Genomic DNA, 21246 nt, shown 5'->3' with positions numbered 1-21246 from the left:
AGAGCAAACTCTTACCATGCTACTGACAGACATAACTCCAAGTTCATTTTGGGTCTAGAGGGGCTCCTGTGTCAACCTCGAGTGATGACTACTCTCAGGCAGTGGGGGCCAGGAGGCTGGAGTCCACTTTCCCACCCAAGTAGTACTCCTGGCTTCGCTTCATTCTCTCTACCCCAGGGAAGGAATGATTCATGTGGCTGGTGAGGTTGCTCGGCCCCATCCCTGTGTTGTGTTTTGGACCTGCCAGAGGGAATTCACAGGTGACTTATAGGTTGAATCCTTAGCAGTAAGCAACAGGGAGTGTGCTGCCAAGTCACCATCTTTAGTTCTGAAGAGTTTGATTTACATGTTCCCCAAATGTCACAAGTATCATGATAATCAAGTGAAACAGACACTTGGGAAATATTAATAAAACAAATCTTTATTAACTATTACTACAGAGAACTTCAGCAAGAGGGGAGATAAAGTTTACTGATCTTTTACTAAACATTTTTAGCATAACAGTCTTATAAACACCATTGTTATGTATTTATCTGGTGCATACTAAAAACAAGATAATGGAAATACATGTTCTTAAATGCTGCTTTGAGAGGCCGGTAAAGGCTCCTCTCTCGAGCCTGAAGGTAGTAAGTCTCTTGCAGCAGGGGGTGGTGGGTAATCCTGGGGGCCATGGGTTGGGGGTGGCAATCGGCTACCAGGAATAAAGTACTCTCTCGGGCCAAGAGAGCCAAAAAGTCTAAATGGTGTATGTCCTGGTCCAAATCCCCAAGGGTCAAAAGGCAGGTCCCATCTTCCAGGTGGAACGCCTGGTGCATATTCTCTTCAGTCCAGTGGTGGACGCATACCAGGACCTGGAAAACAAACATTCAGTCATGTAAAGATACCTATGAACATATCTAAATTAAGATGATTCCATGTACATTAACATATTCTCTAATTTCTCACAACCCTAGAACGTCAAGTGGTGGCATCCCGGTTTTATAGATGAGGCAAAATGAGACTCAGCATTTTTAAGTTACATGCCTTTGGCCGGCCAGCCACGAAAGAGCATGGGCAGGATTTAAACATGGCTGTACCTAGCTCCACACCTGCATTCTTTCCACTATACAGTCTTGCCTTCTTTTTCTCATAAGAGCTCAATTTGTACTTGGACATACCATAATGCCATACCAAAAGTGACAGATTATGAAATAGGTCTTCCCTGCAACAAAGAAATTTAGAGAAATGAAACCCCATTGTGTACTACTGTAAAAATTCATGCAATAGCTCAGCATAGAACTAACGTACACCATCAAATTCAAGGTGCTTGCTCTCCTGGAGAAGACATTCTAGCTTCATCCAATTAAAATCAGCAACATTCACTGGATAGCTATTACATCCTACCTTCTCTTTCAAAACTCCTCATCTATTCCCAAGTGAGGAGTGAGGCTTTAACCTTTCCTTCTTTTGTGTTCTGTGACCCATTTCTTATGCTTCTGTTATGGGTGATCACAAGCTTTATGTTGTAGAATCTATGTTTCTGTGACCAACAGGACACCTTGAGTTCAGGGATGTGTCTTAACCACCTTTCTATCCATTGCAGAGCCTGGTACATAGCCATGAGTGTTTAATAAACAGCTGCAGAAATAATATATCTGTCCATCAAGAGCTCCTTTTCTTGTCTAGAAGGGATAGTTACTGCCATCTTAGTACAGGGAGACTGTGTAGCACTCCATGTGTCCTAAGAACTTGAGCCAAAATTAAAATCTACACAGTCAGCTTTATCCTTGTATTGCAAAGCCCTGCAATAGCAACTGTTTTAGCGAGGAACAGAGAGAAAAGATGAATATGCTTTACAAGTCAGTTACTACTATTGAAATCATCATACCGAATGGTGGAGGAAATGGCCGAGGCCAGAAAGGCCCGCAGAGGAGAGGAGGTGGTCCATATCGAATGGGTGGTGGGATGGGGCCTCCAACGAGGGAGCTCATGGGTGGCACACCCGGAAAAGGAGGTGGGGGGCCTTTAGGAGCCATATTAACCTGCAGAATAGAAGCAATTCAAGTTTTGAAAATACTTCGGTAGGACAGACAAAAGCACCAACACCAGTAAAAGGTAAATCCCAAAGAAGCAGATGTCAGACACCTGTCCAAAGAACAGAATCAGTGCAACAAAATTCTGTCCCTCCCCTGTTTGTTCTCAATGACAGCTTAGAGAGGTTATAGGGATGCCACAGGAGTGAACGGTCTCACTGTAAGCATATTACTGTTTGTGTCTGCGAATGGAAGGGAAAACCTGGAGGACTGTCAAAGGTTATCAGTGGAGATGACTCCTGATTAATGAAGAAGCCACACCACACACACTGTGATGTCCCTCTAAGGCAGTCACTCTCTCCATTCACCACAATAGCTCTTTATTTTCATATTAAGAATGCAGAGAATAAAAAGGAATAAAAATTCCATTCTCTACACATGTCCTAATAGCTACTAGTCAGAGTACTTTCAGAAGGGCTTTTGTATATCTTGAATTCTCAGATCTCTAAATCTCTAAGTATGAACATCTTATTTTCATTATGGGAGAACAGAGTTTTAGATAATTTGCTGAAGGTCCCCCAGCATGGAAGAGGCCAAGCTACAATTCAATACCAGGTTTGCCTCCAAGCCCTTGCTCTTTCCACCTCTGCTTCTCATCTATAACAAAGGGGTCTCTACTCTCTCTAAAGTCTTCCACCTCAAAGGGCTTTTGGGTCTAACCCAAGCTTCCCTTCAATAAAGAGATCTCTCAAGAGATATGTGTTCCTGGAGTCCTGCCCTGGAACTCAGAAGTATCTTCCAACAGAAACAATGTTATATATACGATTAGGCAGGCACAGCTCTAATATTTACCTTCATTCATTAGAAATTCTATATATTATAAGATACTGACTAATCATTTCCTATGTTAAACTGGCTTGGAAACTCTAAATATTTAAACTTACTTTGATTTCAACATAGAGAAGCCCTATGAGGTATGATCAGAAGACTTACCAGCTATAACAGCAACAGAAGTAACAAGAGAATACAGTTATGTGAACATAATTTAAAGCCATTGCTGGGAATGGAATCAACAGGTAATTACAGATTTTCACTACTATTTCACTTGCAGCAAAGGTTCTTCTGTTATCAATCTGTAATTTCAGATCATTCAAAGTAGGCTTTCCCAGGGCCAGCCTGTGGTTCAATTAGGAGAGTGTGGTGCTGATAACACCAAGGCCATGGGTTCGGATCCCTATGTAGGGATGGCCGGTTAGCTCACTTGGAGAGCATGGTGCTGACAACAACAAGTAAAGTGTTAAGATCCCCTTACCGGTCATCTTTTAAAAAAAAACCCCAAAAACATAGTGGGCTTTGGTTAGTGTACAAGTGGAGAAATTTTTAAATAGCAGTCTTCCAAATGAAAATATAAGAACTATGGGTCTTGCAACTTAAAATGAATTTACTTTCCCTAAGAGCATTCAACACTGAATCACACAATATAGTTGAAATGATGACTTTTCACATTTTTAAGAGTAATTACAATTATAGCAGATGCTCTGAACAGGTTAATTGTCTAACCAAAACAGGCAAGAGGAGAAAAAAACAGCCAACCAACTAGTCAGATTTCAGCAACATTCCCAAATCAAGGACAAGAGTGAGATCAGTACTGCAGTGCAATTTAAAGCCAAGTACACTAGTACTCCTCATATCCTTTCCAGAAATACACCAAGTACAAGCTCAGTCCAGTCCTCGAACTCTATGTACTTACTGCTCCTAGATGCTCAGCCAATGAAGTAATGCTGGGAACTGAAGGGCCTTCAGGCTCTTGGGGAACAGTTTGATTTAAAAAAAAAAAAAAAAAACAATCGAACACTCAAAGAGGAGATGAGGCAAAGAGAGAGTGCTGTAGGAAAAGCTGAATGTTCCTGAAATACCTAATTGTAATTCACAACAGCTGCAGCATTTACCTTGTCCCCGTCCATCACCTTAGAAGGGGAAGAGCTTCTTGAGTTGCTGTTCATCATGGCAGCTGCACCAGATCCTGGGTCTGTGAAAGGCCAGAGTATTTATTTAGACTGATTTTGACTTGTACACTGTGAAAAAAATCCTCCACTCACCTTCCACCATGACTTTAGACTCTTTGAACACACTTAGGTCTCTTTCCAGAGGCAGAGGTTTTCCCAGACACCTCAGAAGACCATTGAGGATGAGACAGAGGCCTGTCCACTGACCCTTGAGAAAGAGATAACTGAGCCCTTGAATGTATTTTTTCAGAAGAAATAAACCAATTGTGGACAGACCTGGGTTCAACTCTAGCTAAAAAGCGGCATTAGAAACGGGACTCCCAATACAATTAAGGGAAATCACTTGTAATTTATGCACGGGCTTAAAGAATTAAAATAAGAACTGTTGTGGATTGAAATAACAGCAATAAACCCTGCACATTAGTAGCACTGGTCCTGTAATTCATTTAAGCTTGATATAAATTCTATAGGCTGATTTGTTTCACTATATAATCGGACTTCAATATTTTACCTAGCATTATAGACATATTTAGGATTTTTAAAACAAACTTATAGTATTTCAGATTATAGTGGTGATATATAGAAGTATATATACTGCATAAACTATAAAGTTTTAAGGCTAGTTTTATAATATTCAGGAGAGGAACCTCAAATTTAAAGATGTAGGGTGATACTTCCCAGTAAAAAGTTAAAAGAAACCAAAAACAAGAAAAGGACCTCCACAGAAATAATAAATAAATGCTTTCTGTTCTAAAGTAGATCTTCAGTAGACTATCCACCAACACAAATGAAGAAATTTGCTTCTGTCTACTGGATCGATCCAAAATTCTAAAATGTTATTTGCATTAGAAATCTTGAATAAGAGGGAAAGAGCACTCTTGAAAAGTTTATTTCAAGGTCACATGTGAATGCTCACCAAATTCTCTTCTAGGCATATCTCTTGGGTTGAGAGTATCGGAGAGAGGCCTCCCGGGTGGCTGTGCTGCCAGTGGAGGGGAGCATTGTCCACCACTCACAGGGGATGGGCCAAACGAGCCGTTGTGGCTCAAAGGACCTGAAGAAGACAGCGTCTTGTTACCACTTTAAGACCTTAATTTTCTTTGGTAAGTTCTTGGAATTATTTCTAGGGCATCATAACTATTACACACAAAATAAAAAGTAATTTATATACGCTTTACACCAAAAAACAGAATGCTGCGTTTTACGAAATGTTTCCCACCTCTCCGTGGAGGGTTTTGTGTGTTTGGTCTTCCTGGCATTGGTTTTACAGTCACAGGCTCTTCTTTCAGCAGTGCCACCTTCTGAGTTATTTCCAATAATCTTGAATATAGAGAAAGCATGGACTTAAATATGAAATAGAAATCAATTCCTTATTAGAGACCACATAGTTCAGCCTTTAAAAAATTAAACTGCATTGAAAATAGAGATATCAAAATCACTGACTTGTATCTCAGGTCAGCGGCTTCCCTTTTCTCTTCAGCTAAAGCCCTTTCTGCATTGTGAATTCTTATCTGTTGGAGAAAATATATTTAAATTCAGTTGTGGTAGATTACACACAAAGTAAAGGAAAGAAAGAAAAGCTTACCCAGTTAGCATGCACTTTTTTTTCCTGAGCAGCAATCTGAAAAGATACATCAAAAAATATGTTTTGGAACTCATTATAATAGCCATTAGAACAGTCTGTACTCAATACCAAAAAATTCTGCAACTGTAGGGCAGTATAATTATTACCTGATCTTTAAATGAGCGCTCTGATTTCTGCAATTCTTCCTCCATTTCTTCAATTCTGCGCCTAAGAATTACACTTGTTTTTACCAGTTAAAGCACAACTGGATAAAAATTCAAACAACCTGGCCACATTCCCAATACTCTTAACAACTGTACCCTAAAAGAATTCATCCATACATATAAAAACATATTTACATGGTTATATAAATAGAGTACAAGAATGTTGAAAGCTAATGCTACATAATTTCCTTATTATTTAATGGCTAGAAATTCTGAGTCGATGGAGATTATGAGTTGATAAATTATAGTTTCCTTATATGTTCTTCAATATGTTCCCAAATAATCCTTTTAATATCTTCCTTGGTAAAGCTTTTTTACCCCCATTATCAGAAAACTTCCGAAAATTATGACTACTGCATCTATCAAATGGCACAGTAACTTTAATGGCTTTTGATACATCCTATAACAAATTGGTCTCTTAAAGAATCACTGCAATATATACTCCCCTCTCCCCCAAACTGTTTGCATTAACCAAGTTCCCTTACATACAGTCTTGCCAGCACTGGGTATAAAATTTACTTTTTCTCTTGTGAGATCTGAAGGTATTCATGCCCACTGATATTTATGCTTCTGTTCAATTATTTTCTTCTACAAAATGTAAAGATGGTTATAAAAAAACTAACACTAGTTTCATTAGCCATTGACACCACCTTTAGAAGCTGAACTCACTTGTAAGTTTTTACTTCCTCTGCGGCCAAAACCACCTTCTCATCTGCAGTTGACAGCTGCTGCTCTCTTTCTTGCCGCTCATACTCTTCTTCACTCAATTTCCTAAGATAAAATGGGTTGTCAAGTGAAAGTGTTTCTCTTTCTTCCCAGCAGTCTAGCTGAAATCTCTATTCAAATGTCACTTCCCATCCTACTCCCAAAAATACACAGACATACAGAGTCTAAGAAGGAATTCAAACCTGCCATTTAGGGATAAAAATCAAACTATGGCCTGTTTGAGAATCACCTGCATTTTCTAACTCATAATTCTCTGCTCAGTAATGAACGAAACAGATGTAAAAACACAGTGGGCAATCTCTTGTGCTGGACATGAAGAAAGCTCACGTTACTTCAGTGTGGAGACCCAGCTGAATCAACCGAGCATAGCTAAGCTTATTTGGGATAAGCAAGGGAGAATTACTTCTCTTACTTCTACCATGGAAAGACCACTAGTTACTTTTCTTATTTTGTTATGGATGAACTGTTTCTGAAACCAAGACATGATAAAGGTAGTCAGCGAAAGAGCCCTTGGAACATGTCATGTAACTGTGCAATTAACGGGAGAACATTTTCACATGTCAGGTGTGGAACTCCTACTACCTACTTCGATGGAATCATGATTAAGGAAAGAGGCCAATCTGAGTATTGGCAATGTTTATTGAACAGAAAAAAAATCCAAATGGTCAGGGTGATATCTACTAGAAACTGGTTTCAACCTAATAACCTTCAAGTTCATGATTTCAATCTAGTATAACATAGATTGTAAAGGGAGCAACATTTAATGATTTAAAAATGCCCTTTTATAGTAACCCTTGTACTTCTTTACCCATAGTTCTGATTCATGATACTTAAATTGAAACTTAACTTTCTATGAATCAGAAGCAAAATTAGAAGAGCTATAGTAAAAAAAGTTTCCTAACACCAAAGAAAAAGGTTTACGTATTTTTTTATAACTGCTCATTCAGTACTTTAGGAAATATTTTACGTGTGGCTATAATACAGCAGTCACCTTGTAAGGTGCTTAGATAAAAGTATGGGTGAAGTACTATACCCACATTAAAAAAAAGGAGCTCACAGTTTAATATGTAAAAGATATATATAAGAACTGAACAATCCCTCCCTAACTCTGGTTTAGTAAGAAATGTGAAAAAACTGAGACTTGAAGAAAGACCAGAGAGAATTTTGCTTCCAATAGTGGATGAGTTAGTCTGAGAACAATGAGAAAATCTTGACAAAAATAGAAAGAATGTGCTTGAAGGCATCAGAGAGCTGATAAGGCATGAAAGATACATGTGTATGGCCAAGATCCTGTAGGAAAAAGAATCTCACAATTACAAGTAAGACTGGCATTTTAAGCCACTCTTCCCCTAGGTTCATCCACACATTGAAGACAGTGCAGAGAGATAAGGAGGCTGAACAAAGCTTCCAACAGGTCTCTGGTTCAAATAAAAAAGAGGTGGAGTTCTGGGCTGCTGGAGATGGAGGAACTCTATTAAAAGCCCTGGGCTTTGAGCTGAGAGTAGAAAGTGCTGGATATGTGGAATATTAAACTGGTAATACACTGTCCTTTGAAGAAACTATGACATTTCTGAATGACCTTAACTGCTGACTGGATTATTTGATGATGACTTGCTAGAAATAACCTCAAATATTTCCGGTGGGAAGATCACACCCTCCTAGGCCTCAAATTTCCTTTATCATTATCATAATTGTCACTCAATCTAAACTGAGCAGGCACTCCACAAGACAAGACAATGTGATCAAAATCTAAAATACAAGAGAAATGGACTCAATGGCTTCTCATAATGGAATTAGTTTTACACAGATTTTTTAAATTATTGTGCCTTACATATTCAAGGAAGTGAAAATGAAGATCAAGAATTTCAGCAGTGGATTAGAAATTATAAAATGAATAATAGTAATTGAAATTAAGAACTCAATGACTGACTTTAGCAGCAGGTTTCATAACTGAAGTGATATTTTAGTACATTGGAAGACAGGTCTAAAGAAAACATCCAGAATGAAGCAAATTGAGAATGCAGGAGATAGAGGAAATAATTTTTACAAAGCCTGACATGTTTAATTGGTATCTCAGGAGAAGACAAACTGAGGCAAAGTTAATACGGAAAAAAAAAAATACCTCCAAATTCAAGAGGTGTTCATCATCCAAGCAGCATAAATGGAAAAGAGAGACAGAGAAAGGGGAAAAATGAAAACCCCACTCTTGGGCACCTCCCCATAAAACTGCTGAAAACCAAAAAGAAATATGACTGAAGGTGCTAGGACAGGGGTGAAACATTTGAAAGAGGGGAAATAAGAATGATAACAGATTCCTCAGGGAAACTTTAAAACCAGAAAATAAGCAATTGGTTATCTTTAAAGTGCTGAAATTCAATAACTGAAAAATTCTAGAGGCAGCAGAAAGATATTTAAAAATGGAATCAAAATAAAGACATCTGATACAAAGGTAAACTCATCGAATCTGTTACTAAAGGATGTTCCAGTAGAATGAAAGTGATCCCAAATGTAAGACCAAAGATGTAGGTGAATAAAGAACTACAGGGACAATAAATATGTGTGTAAATTGAATGAACACTGCAGGACAGCACTGTGAAAGACAATAAAAAGTCTTGTGGAGTTTGAGGTATACAGAATATTAATATACACTAGCACAAAAGCACCTAAGTCGGGAAGGAAATAAAGCCCAGAAAGAGGTAAATCTATTAATTTATGTCAGACTTTTTGATAAGTCTGGGATATAATTTTGTGGTCTTTTAAGCTATGGTCACGTGTCAGTTAATGGGGATACATTCTGATAAATGCATTGCTAAGTGATTTCATCACTGTATAAACACCAGACTGTGTACGTACACAAACCTAAATGCTATAGCCTACTACACATCTATAATCTGTGGGCCTGCCATCATACATGTGGTGCATCATTGACCAAAATGTCATTGCAAGATGAGCAAGATGACCTGTAACTAACTACCAAGCTTAAACAAGGGAAGAGAATAATTTAAAATGTTCAAACAATTCAAGAGGAAGAAGAAAAGAAACACAGTACAAACCAACAAACGGAAAGCAAATACCAATATGTAGATTTAAACTTAAACACATATTTAGCAGTTACATTATAAGAAAAAAATGAGTACTCACCCAGTGTCTATGGCTATTTATGCCACCACTCCCTCCAGAAAAGATTTTAAGGAGCATAAACATTTGAGTAAGCAGGAGATTGGCAGGTGGAAATAGAGTTAGAATACAGTTTTGCCACGGAGAAAACCACACACATGATGACAAGGAGGCATGGAGTGGTATGAAGGGACTGTACTGTGTGTGGCTGTAGGTCAGGAAGCATCCGAAGGAGCTACAGGAAATGGACCTGGAGAGGCAGCTCGGGGCCATGTAAGGGGAGCACCCTCTATACCTGCTGAGGAGTCCAACATGGATACTGAAGAGAATGGGGTATCCTTGACAGAGTTTAGGCACATAATGAAATGGACCCACTTGTATTTTAGAATATACACTCTTGGAGCTTCAAGAAAATTGATCAGAGTGTGGAGGAAGTTGCATAAGAAAGGGAGACTGAAGACAGGTGATTAGTTAGGGGACTGGCAGAAAAGATGACATGTGCCTGAACTAACATAGTGGCTTTGAGAGAGGACAGTAGAATACAGACCAGACATGGTGACTGAAAGGAGGCTGGAGGAGCTGAATAAAATAGAGCCACAGTGCCCGAGTCCTGAAGAAAAACTGTCACTTACATGATTCACACTACTATTAGGGCAGAGACATGCTTATTCTTAGAAAAGGTAATAAAAAGAGGAATGTTTCTCTCAAGTGGGCCCAGTTGTTAGATCTCGCCTGAACAAAATTCGGAAATCTAAATTGGTTGCTAGATGAGCGCAGAATTAGAGAAAGTTAACGGTGTGCTTTCAGTGTTTAATGGAATCAGGCAGTATAAGCACTTTTTAAGAAGTTACCTTTATTCAGCAATACAGGCCTTCTCCCAGACTGAGTAAAGTGTAAGAGTAAACACAAATAGCAATGCCACAGACAAGCTATTTTTAGGAATTCAAATATTTTTGTGGAGAAAAACCTCAAAATTGACTACAAAAATACATCTTTTGAGAGATACTTAGCTCCAAATTTGAGATGTATATTTCAAAAGATTAATACCTAAATATACACACCAAACAGATATTTCTGTATTCAAAACTCCTAACATCCTTACCATAATTACATCATGATTAGTCTGAATATTTGATTTTATTAAGTCCTATACTTTCAGTAACTATATATTCCTTTTGAAGTTCTTATTCTACTAAAAAACATGTCGTAAAAATCACCTGGAATTTGAAAAGACTATATCAAGCACTAGTAAAACAAATGTAAGACTAATCCGAATTACATAAATGACCACAAAGAAAGGCCAATGGAGTAAGTGGTGGACTACAGACAGGGTGTGCATCTGCAGAAAAGAAGCACGTGTGCAGCAGCAGCCGCTGCTACCAGTAAACCACTCCCCTCACATGAATTACAGGCAACAATTCCTGATGGCTGGTCAGAACAGAAAGAAAAATGCAAGTTCTGGGGAAAAAAATGCAAAGAAGTAAAGACAACACATACCCATCAAAGATGGAAAAAACCATAAATAATCTTTAAGATAAAATTATCTACATTAGTATACATATTTAGTCATGACAATTGTGTTAACAACTAACAATGAAAATCTTACTTTTGCAGAGCCATCTCATTCTGCTGGTATATTTCACTCAAAATCTCCACTTTCTGCCTCAGCGTTTTACATTCATCCTCCAGTCCAGCTTTGGCAGACTGCAGTGAACTGCAGTCCTTTTCTAATTGCTTTATTCCATCTGTAAAGGATAAAACAGTTGAGCTCTATGTGTGTGCACAAGGACTTCAGAACGTGGTTGAGAAGGTGGTGCCGACAGGAATGAGAAGGGCAAAGCAATAAGCCATTCCTCATCTTCCCAATGATATTTTGTATCTTTCCAATATGTGGTGCTTTCTTTTGAAGAAGCAACCTACCTTGCAGGTTCCATTTTGTGGACATGGAGGCTCTTAGCTTAAATTGTAAGAGTTTTAGATCTTCTTCAACTACTGATATTGTAGTTTGTGTCTAAAAAGTGCAGAAGAGAGAAGTATTCTTAAAAGTGAGTCATCGTTAGTATTCACAAGCACTTATGGGACTCTATAAAAAGGATTATACCTGAGAGATGCCCATCATCTGCTTAATTCGAGTTTTCATTTTCCCATTTTGGTTACCTATAAAACAGAAGGTTTTAATTGCTTTTTCTTCCCTTGCTTTTTTAAGTATATATTTTCTTGACTTCCTCAAAACTACAAAATTATCGTGTTCAAATACTAAAAGAAAAAAGCAAATTAACCAACAGAACTAAGGAGACTAATTGACTTTTAAGAGAATTAGAAATATAATTTAAAAAGTAAATTCCTAGTATGTACAATAAAAATGTTATCCATGCTGTTTTTGAGCAAGAAGAAATATCTGAGACGAAGCTCTGTCTTCTCTCTCAGATCTCTGCTTGGGTAAGTGTCTTATTTTAGAAAGAGTCACTCCTCTGTTCTCCCCCAGAATCTGTTATCAGGTGTGGTTTAAAACAACCACTAATGCAAGCAATAGCCAACTTGGGAAACTGTGTTTAGAAACATTTTCTTCATCAGCAAACACTGCTACCCTATAGCCTCCACTGTCACAGCCTAAGTTAGTTTATAGCTCCAACCACCTCAGTACTCTTAAAACTGGTTGTAAGGCTTAAAACCGCACAGCTACAGAGACGAGTATTAAAACAATATGTCATCTCTGTGAAGCTGAGAAACAGGTTTCTCCTATTGCATGTGTTCAATACTTAGAGGTATAAAACATGACCCGTACCGTTCTAATGCATGTCAACTAGTTCTCAATGGGCTGGAAAAAAAAGTTCAGTGTTCTTTGCATTCCAATTGCTATATCACAACCCAGCAGACCACCTCTACCCAATGCAGACAGACATATATAGAAATCGAATGATATCTTTCTATGACTGTAAAGCTTAAGAGGAAATTCTGCCAGCGGAGAAGAAGCATCAGTGTACTAAATTAAAGACAGGAAGGCAACAAGGGGTCCAACTTCCTGAGACTGATCTTACCTCCCACCTCTCCATTTGCTAATTCATCTGACTCCTTTCCTCCTTTATTTTGACTCTCAGATTCAGACTCATACTCTAACTGATTCAACTGTGTAATGCAATTAGTCAAAGCCTAGAAAAGAAGCAAAAGGGGATCCGTAAGAGCCTCTCAATTTTAATCCAGCAAATTTCATGAGAATTCATGAGAATTAAGCATGTATTCATGAGAATGAACTTACATTAATATTATCATCTTTGTGAGTAAGAGCTACTTGTAAATCTTTCTGAGACTTCTTAAAGGATTGGATTTGCTCACTGAGTTCATCATGTGATTTACTCCAGTCTCTGATTTCCTGCTGCAACTGAAAGGTCAAACATGTGAATTCCCACAGGTTAGGGCTTTTGCACTGAAGACATGAGAACTATGTGAATGAGACTGGGAAGTAAGAAACTAAGCCCCTCCCTGACCTGTGACTATGGGTTAAAACCCTTGCTAAAGGAAAGTGGAGAGTGGTCTTAACATTCAGAGCTATAGCATGAACACCAGATCTGTCAAGGAAGTTGATCCAGTTCACTGTATCCTTCAGAAAATTGGGGCCAATTCAAATAACTCACTTCCAGTAGGAATGGAAGAGCATGTCCTATCGTCTCCCAAGTCCAGACTCTTGATTATGTAACCTTCCCTTGGCCAATGAAGCAGTTAATTACTCGAAGAAGGGTTAAAAAATACCTACTTCTTTGGTCTAAAAAGCCAATCTATTAAACCTTTGAAGTTACTCAAGTTAGTAGTTGGTTAATGTTTGATAAGACAAAGTCTAAACACTCTGATCATAAATTGTACAGAAGAACAGGAGCTCTGGAACAGATAAGAATGTAGACATGCACTCAGTTCTGGAAGCAGAGTTTTAACTTTGCATATCCAGGTACAGAATTCTGCATGCTCATTTCATTACCTTAAAAACCAATCTGAGAAAAAATATTCATGAGGTAATGGTATTTGGTTGTCTAGATTACATGACCTTAGACATCCATTATTTTTTTTTTACCTGCTCTTTCTTCTTCTTAAGCCTAGCATTTTCTTCTTGAACCCGGTGGCATTCAGACTTCATCTTCTCTTCACTAAGCTTATCTTCTTTAAGAGCAATTTGAACCTAATGTGAAAACATTCCTATCAGTGAATTAATTCGAAAGGACAAGCACGTTACAATTTCCCAACCAGAAATAATGTAGTTTTCATTTTCTGTATATTTTAGCACACATCACATTTTTGCTCCTCAACAAAACTAAAACATAGTATAACTATTCCGTAGGAAGTGTAGTCAGCTTTACCTCTGCAAATTCTGAAGCGTTCATGGAGATAACATTGTTTAACTTCTCTATAGATTTCCTGTTTTCTAATATCTGCCATGTGGAAACAGAACACAAAACATATATTAGAATTTTGGTAGACACATCAGAATATGTGCCAAAAAGAAGAAACAATAACAAAACATATCCCCCTGCCATCCTGTATGTTTCATGTAAAAGCATGTGAACCAATTTTGGCATAGGGGAAAAATCAAGAACTTAAAGAGGAACCATAATTGAGTGCACAAATATTTCATGACATCCACAACCTTCCTGGTTAAGAGATAATGTACTAGATGACCAGACAGAAAGGTGAAAGCAAAGAAAATGAACAAACTTTCAAGTAAACCAATTCAAATCAGTAATTTTTTTCTAATGGCAGAGAAAACAAACAAACAAAGAAACAAACCCAAGAACACTTTAAAAATTCTCTTGCCTGAATTAAAAATGGCAGGATTTGAGGGAGATAAGATAAATTTCACATACAGAAGAAATTCCAAACAATTTATGAAGATACTGGCTCTTCAAGGAGGTGGGGCATAACTCTCCCCTCTTGGACTGTGGGTAACTTCCTTCGAAAGAGTCCAGTATATAGAAGGTGGAAAAAGAGTAATTTCATAACAGAAAAACTTGGCAAGACTACCTTTGCTAGGTGGTCAAGCTCAACTGGGTGTATGACATAGAGGAAGCCTCTCTACTGTCTTTGCAACTTTCATGTAATTCTAAAACTAAAGTAAAAATTTTATTGAAAAAGAACTTACAGAACCAAATGTAAGGACTGTTATGGTTATCACAGTTACAGTTTCTTGGTTGCTCTACATGCTTCAGAGGACAGAACCAAGTAATATGAAAATTACACAGAGCTGAGGACAAAAATAATTCCATAAAACCACTTTAAATTATATTAGTCCTTAAAATTCCTCAAAAATGGACAGAAGTAGGTTCAACTTCTCTGACTCCCACTCTTACTTTAGATAACAGCATGGAAAATATCGTGTTCAGCTCATGCAGTATACAAAATATTTAAAAGTGTTACACTACAGTGACACTTAGCAGCAAAACTCTTACCAAGTCCTGATTCCTGACAGTATGTTCTCTCTCATGTTCTAACATAACACGAAGACTTTTAGCTGTGTCATCCAGAATTTTACTAGTTTTTTCAAGTGTCTTGATTTTATCCTACAAAAAAAGATATTAAGATTGGTAATAATTACTCATTACTTTTACTTCTGTTTTCAGAATGTAATCCCAAGAAGGGAATTTTACCTTATATTTAATCGCTTCGTTACGAAGAATCATATTTTGTTTCTTGGTTTCTTGAATATGTTTCTTCGATTCCTTGATCTATATAAAATAAAGCATTCAGAATTCAAAAATATAAATTATAGTTCTACCAAAACTTAATTCCAAATAAGTGACCCCTTCCAGAATGAAGCAGTGCTTTACACATATGATGACTGCTTAAGATCTGAATGGTTGGTAGCAAATAATAAGAAAATATGATTTAACAATACTATAATAACTAAATTTATAGTAACTGTAAAACAGGCAGAAATAATTCAAGCGGGAACAATGGGGAACAAAACTTAAAAAATCATTATACCTTCTGTTCATACTCTGACAACTTTTGAACAAGTTCTCTATTTTCTCTTGTGATGTTTTTCACCTTGTCAGAAATTTGCTGTTCAGTGACTAAAAAGGGGGCAAAAATCAATACGTCACTAAATAAAATTGTTACCCAATGTATTAGCAGCAAAGACATGTTATTTGGCACTATGAGGAAAAATTACTTCTTTTCAAAAGTTTTATGACTTAAAGAGCAATCTGTAGTAAACAGCAATAAGGATATAAAAATATTATTAAAATTTAAGAAAAATATTCTTATAATAGAATGGCTATTTAAATGAGATTCTAGTTTAAATATATTTCAAAAATGGGAAATATAGTAAAACGTTATAGCTTGATGTTCCTTTCTGCATGAAGCACATTTCTTCTCAGAAAATGGGATCCCTTCAAATACATGTTATTTACAAAAAGAAACAGAATGAAAATGCAAATATATTGATTGATATTTCTATTCCTCAAATTATCTAGTTGAATAAATGTTTCATGTATTGATTAAATCATTAGCACAGGAACGTTGTTCACCTGTAATAAATCTGCATTGCATCAACATTTAAAGTCAGGCTGCCCCAAATTAAACTAATCATCTTCTCTCTAGTCCCACAATTAACTCATCCTCATCTCCTCTCCATTGGTATCACCACCATCTACTCCATCATCCAACCTAGCAACTCAGGAAAACTAAAACTTTCAGGAGCTAATAAGTCAATCAGACATAAGAAGTCATTATATCTACTTCTAGCTTATATAAAACTCATGACAAACACCAATACAGAGGAAACACTACCATAGATAAAATAATTCTAAAATTTTACCTTGATAAACTCTACTCTTTACCTGGAAGAGAGAGAAATATAATTAAATTTGATGTTAAACATTTTATTAATAAAAATATATAGTTCGTAATATAACGGTGAAAAATCACAACCAAGTGAGAGTTTAATAATGGTTTGATTCAGCCTAATGAATTCAAAGGATTAAAAAAAAGAAAAGGTTAGAAAGAATTTCAAATATAATTGGTGGCGATACTTCATAAATAGTCTCAATAGACAAAAGCACTAAGGTAAATATACCTTGCAGCTAAAGATATGTTTATATATCTATGAAATGAGTACCAATCTAACAAAATGAACATCATTTTAACAACAGATATGGCTAATATTTCATATTATGCTAATGCTTATTTACCTAAAATCATTTATTTAATAACCAAAAATAGCCAAGATGAGGTCTAGAAACAATGACTGTTCAAAAAGAGTCTGAGGAAACAAAATTAAGGTATAATCCTTGTACTAAGATATGCCTATTTCATTCACCAGAAAACATCTTTGAAATCTTATTCAAAGTTGGATATTGGCTGAATTTAGAAATACTTCTGGGCATGTGGTCCCTTTCAATCAGGTTTGGGTCTTTAAAAAATATGACCTAAAAATATTTCTGGAACTTCAAAAAGAGCTCTGGTCATCCTGGCTAAGGGAGCAGAGGAAATGGAGACAGTCATCCCTGTAGATGTCATGAGACACGTTGGGATTAAGGTCACCATTGCAGGTCTGGCTGGAAAAGACCCCGTACAGTGTAGCCATGATGTTGTCATTTGTCCTGATGCCAGTCTTGAAGGTGCAAAAAAAAACAAGGACCATATAATGTGGTGGTTCTCCACTAGGTAGTCTGGGTGCACAGAATTTATCTGAGTCTGCTGCTGTGAAAGAGACACTGAAGGAACAAGAAAAGAGGAAGGGCCTCATAGCTGCCATCTGTGCAGGTCCTACTGCTCTGTTGGCTCATCAAATAGGTTTTGAAAGCAAAGTTACAACATACCCACTTGCTAAAAACAAAATGATGAATGGAAGTCATTACAGCCATTCAGAATTGTGTGGAAAAGGACGGCCTGATTCTTACAAGCCGAGGTCCTGGGACCTGATTTGAGTTTATTCTTGCCATTGTTGAGGTGCTGAGCATCAAGGAGGTGGCTGATCAAGTGAAGGCTCCACTTGTTCTTAAAGATTAGAGCAAAAGAAGTTGATGCTGAGTTAGAGCAATAGGCCTTATAATCCATTCTCTCTGTGTTCACTTCAAACAAAAAATGACTGGTTAATGTGCCGAGAAGCTCTCATTACTGCTTTTGTGAATTGTAGTTGTGAAGTAACAACTCCACAGAGATTTCTCAGCCTATAAATTGTGTCTGTACATTTCTGAACATTGTCTGCCAAATAAACAGGGCATTTAGACAAAAAAAAAAATCTCATGAGTTAGATCATTTAATTTTCCCAAGCCATTATAAACAGTGATCATATATCTGAAAGGGAAGGGAAGACTGCTAGAGCAAAATGCAGATGAGACAAGAGAAATAACTGCTAACATCTTTCTAAACGGGCAAAAACAAAATCACCCCCTGAAGACGCTCTAAATGTTCAGGATAATAAAATCTAAGCAGTAACTAATTAAAAAAAATACTACTATATTTCTTTAGAACTCCAAATACGTTTCTCCTTTCAAATGTTATAAATGGTGATAGGATTTTCAGACCAGTCCACAAAATCATCCATGGTATCTCATTATTAGTACAGTATCTAAAAACCACTTACAAGAATGCTGTTCTAGAAAAATGCATTCAGAAAATTCCAACTTGGAAAGAAATGACTATTTCTTTACTGTCACAGCCTAGCTAATGAGAGAGTAAGCTTCCTTTGCTCCCTTTCACCCAAACTAAAAGTCACATTGGGACCAGGTTTCCAAAAGGCAAATGCTAAGGCTGAGAAGCAATAGAACAAAGAGACTACATAACCTTGTGCAAATCAAAACAGGTGTTAGGGTTTTTATGAATGGGAGAGAGAAATGTAGGAAATATAAAATGTTTTCACCTTTTCCCCTTCTGTTCACACTTTTATTCTCCCCTTTTCCTTTTATCTGAGGAAAAACCTCATGAGGTTGGAGAATCCAGGCAAAAGAAATCCTTCTTTTAGGAGTGATTTTACAATCAATTGGGCAAGGGGAGGAAACTTATTAACAATAATATGTTGAATATAATATAGTTAAGAAATTAATAAAACAATACAGTACTAAGTTTTAGAAAGAATTGCATTGAATGCTTTTGGCCACTTTAACTGTTAAGTTTCAAATGAAAACTTTTCATTTGCACAGTTCATTTACACAGAATAATTTCCCCCAATTATGTGAAACAAGTGTGAAGCAGAATGACATACAGTACAATAAAAATATGTAGGAGTATACACACATATACATACATATATATGTCTGAAAGTCAAATCCTGTACAGAAAAAAAGGATACAAAAGTTTAATGGTGTCTGAAAATTATATAATCTGTATTTCCAAATAAGATATTTTCTGAGCACATGATCTAATCAGAAAATCTGGCAAACACTTGTATATGTAAGGGGAAAAACCTGAAAATTTACTTCATCTCATAGATATAAGAATTTTTATCGTTCTATTGTATTTCCTTGCATTATTTTTTCTGGGTGGGTGCGAGTGTACATATGTGTTTAATATAATGCACAGTTTACCTATACTTTGAAGTCTTGGTTTCTGCTTTTGTCCACTTCATGTTAAATTGTGAGCACTTTCTGTGCCCCAATGTCTTTGAAATATGTAAAAGCACCTTATATCCAATTATATGGATATACAATAATTTAACAATTCCCCTACCATAGGGATCATTTAGGTTGTGACAAGTTTTCACTCTAATAAGTACTGTTCCACTGAATGCCCTTGTGTTTGATCTTTAATGCATGATTGGTAATTTCTTTAGGACAGATAATTTGACATGATATTATACTATATAAAAGGATATGACCATTTGTAAGGCTTCTTATACATATCACTAAACTACTTTTCAGAGTGGCTGTATGAATTCCCAATTCTACTAACAGTGCATATATGCACGCTCCTCATTCTTAATCTTTAGGTTTTGATAGAAGGGATTCATAAATTGAACTTTGCCACTTGAATTTATACATGTTATCTTCTTCCCTTAAGTCTAAAACAGAAAGATTACACTATTTCACAAGGATAGCTTGAACTATAATCATTAATTAGCATTTATGTTACTGAAAAAGAAGCAAAGAAAAGCGCCAGTGATTATAAAACATCCCTTGCATTTATGAGTTAAAGTATAAATTAATTTACTCACAAGAAGGACAGTTCTCCAGAAGAATACACCAAATGAAACAATTCCCAGGAAGGCTGTTATAAGTACAGGTTCCCACGGCAGTCCATAGAAATCTGGCCCAGGCTGAACGTCATCAGGCAATGTAGCAACAAACTGAAATAGACATATTAGAAATAATGGGAAGCCTTAAAGAAATTTGCAATAATGCACTCACAAAGAGTCAGCCATAGAAATTCTATGCCAAACTCCACCAGATAACTACCCCCTAAAAAACTTCAATAGCTCTTACTGCTTCATGAAAGACAGGATGTTGGCAGTCTCATTTCTTGTTTTGACTAGTAGTGTTTTTAAGTATTACAAGTCTAAATGTCTTTAAGTTGAGCATATATTTCCATTTAGCAGAGACTCTGCCACATCATTTTGTCCAACACATGGCTAGAGTCCCTCTGGATCACACTTTTCTCTTGGTTAAGTGGTTTATATTACTTAAAAAAACAAAAAGAAAAACAAAAAAAAAACCCACATAAGACAAAAAATTTAAATATCGTATAAGTAATCAACTTTCATGGCTGCAAATAAAACCAATATGATGGTAATGGATGTGTTATTCCTCTCAAAATTTAAACTTTAATTTTATTCTACTCTTACATAAAGAAGGACACATGCTAAGTCAGATAGCTCCTGGTAACTGGTCTAGATCAATCCTGAATTTAACTGTCTTGTATAAAACTCGGCACCTTAATTTCAAATGTTTCCTGGGAGATAGTCCATTAAACACCTGCCTGCTCCACACAGTTTTTGCTGCCCTGTACAAGTACCTGAGTTAACTGCCATACTGACCCCATCCCCCAACAGTGCCAGCAGTTACTGGGAAAAGACCCACTGGCTCTCAGTGTTTGGATAGTGGCTTTAAACACAACACAGTGTCTGTCACTTCGAACTGTTCAGTAAGAAATGAGCAAGGGATGAAACTTCAAATACACTCCCAGTAGCCTCCCTAAACAGCACAGCAATATCCTGTGCGCCCCAGGCCTGACACGCTCCATTTCCTTGTCCAGGTCGGTCAGGGCACCCACTCCCTTCAGAACTCATCCACCCGCCTGCAAAAATTGGGGTCCCTCCGTGGGAACGGAGATGGTCACCTCCAGCAGCTTGGCTGTGAGGGCTGTGTACAGCACTGACAGGGGTCCCCAAAGCGCCCTGTCTGACGTGGCGACTGGAGGCACAATGGCAGGGACTGCCTCCATTGCGTATTAAAAGGCAGCGGGTGAGACGCTTCGCTGTGGAACAGCACACGACTCGTCTCTTCTAATGAAGACTGGCTCACAGAGGAGACTGAACTAAGTCTATTCCTCCGCCGGCTCTTCGGCTGTGGAACACTAAGAGCCCTGTTACCATGGTGACGATAGTGAACACTGTGAACACCGCGAGGGCGGGGCCTGCGTGGAAAGCACCAACCACCGAGCGGCGCGGGGGTGAG

At 37.3% G+C, this 21246-nt stretch overlaps 1 pseudogene; it reads right to left on the bottom strand.

Moving 5' to 3' along the window:
• Positions 1–573: 573 nt before the first annotated feature.
• Positions 574–21013, bottom strand: LOC134390197 (transport and Golgi organization protein 1 homolog; annotated as a pseudogene).
• Between the last annotated feature and the right edge of the window lie 233 nt (positions 21014–21246).

The sequence above is a fragment of the Cynocephalus volans genome, chromosome 11 (assembly GCF_027409185.1).
Source record: "Cynocephalus volans isolate mCynVol1 chromosome 11, mCynVol1.pri, whole genome shotgun sequence".
NCBI classification, from domain to species: domain Eukaryota; kingdom Metazoa; phylum Chordata; class Mammalia; order Dermoptera; family Cynocephalidae; genus Cynocephalus; species Cynocephalus volans.
Note: the sequence above shows the minus strand (reverse complement) of the source record. Positions and strands in the feature narration are given on the sequence as shown.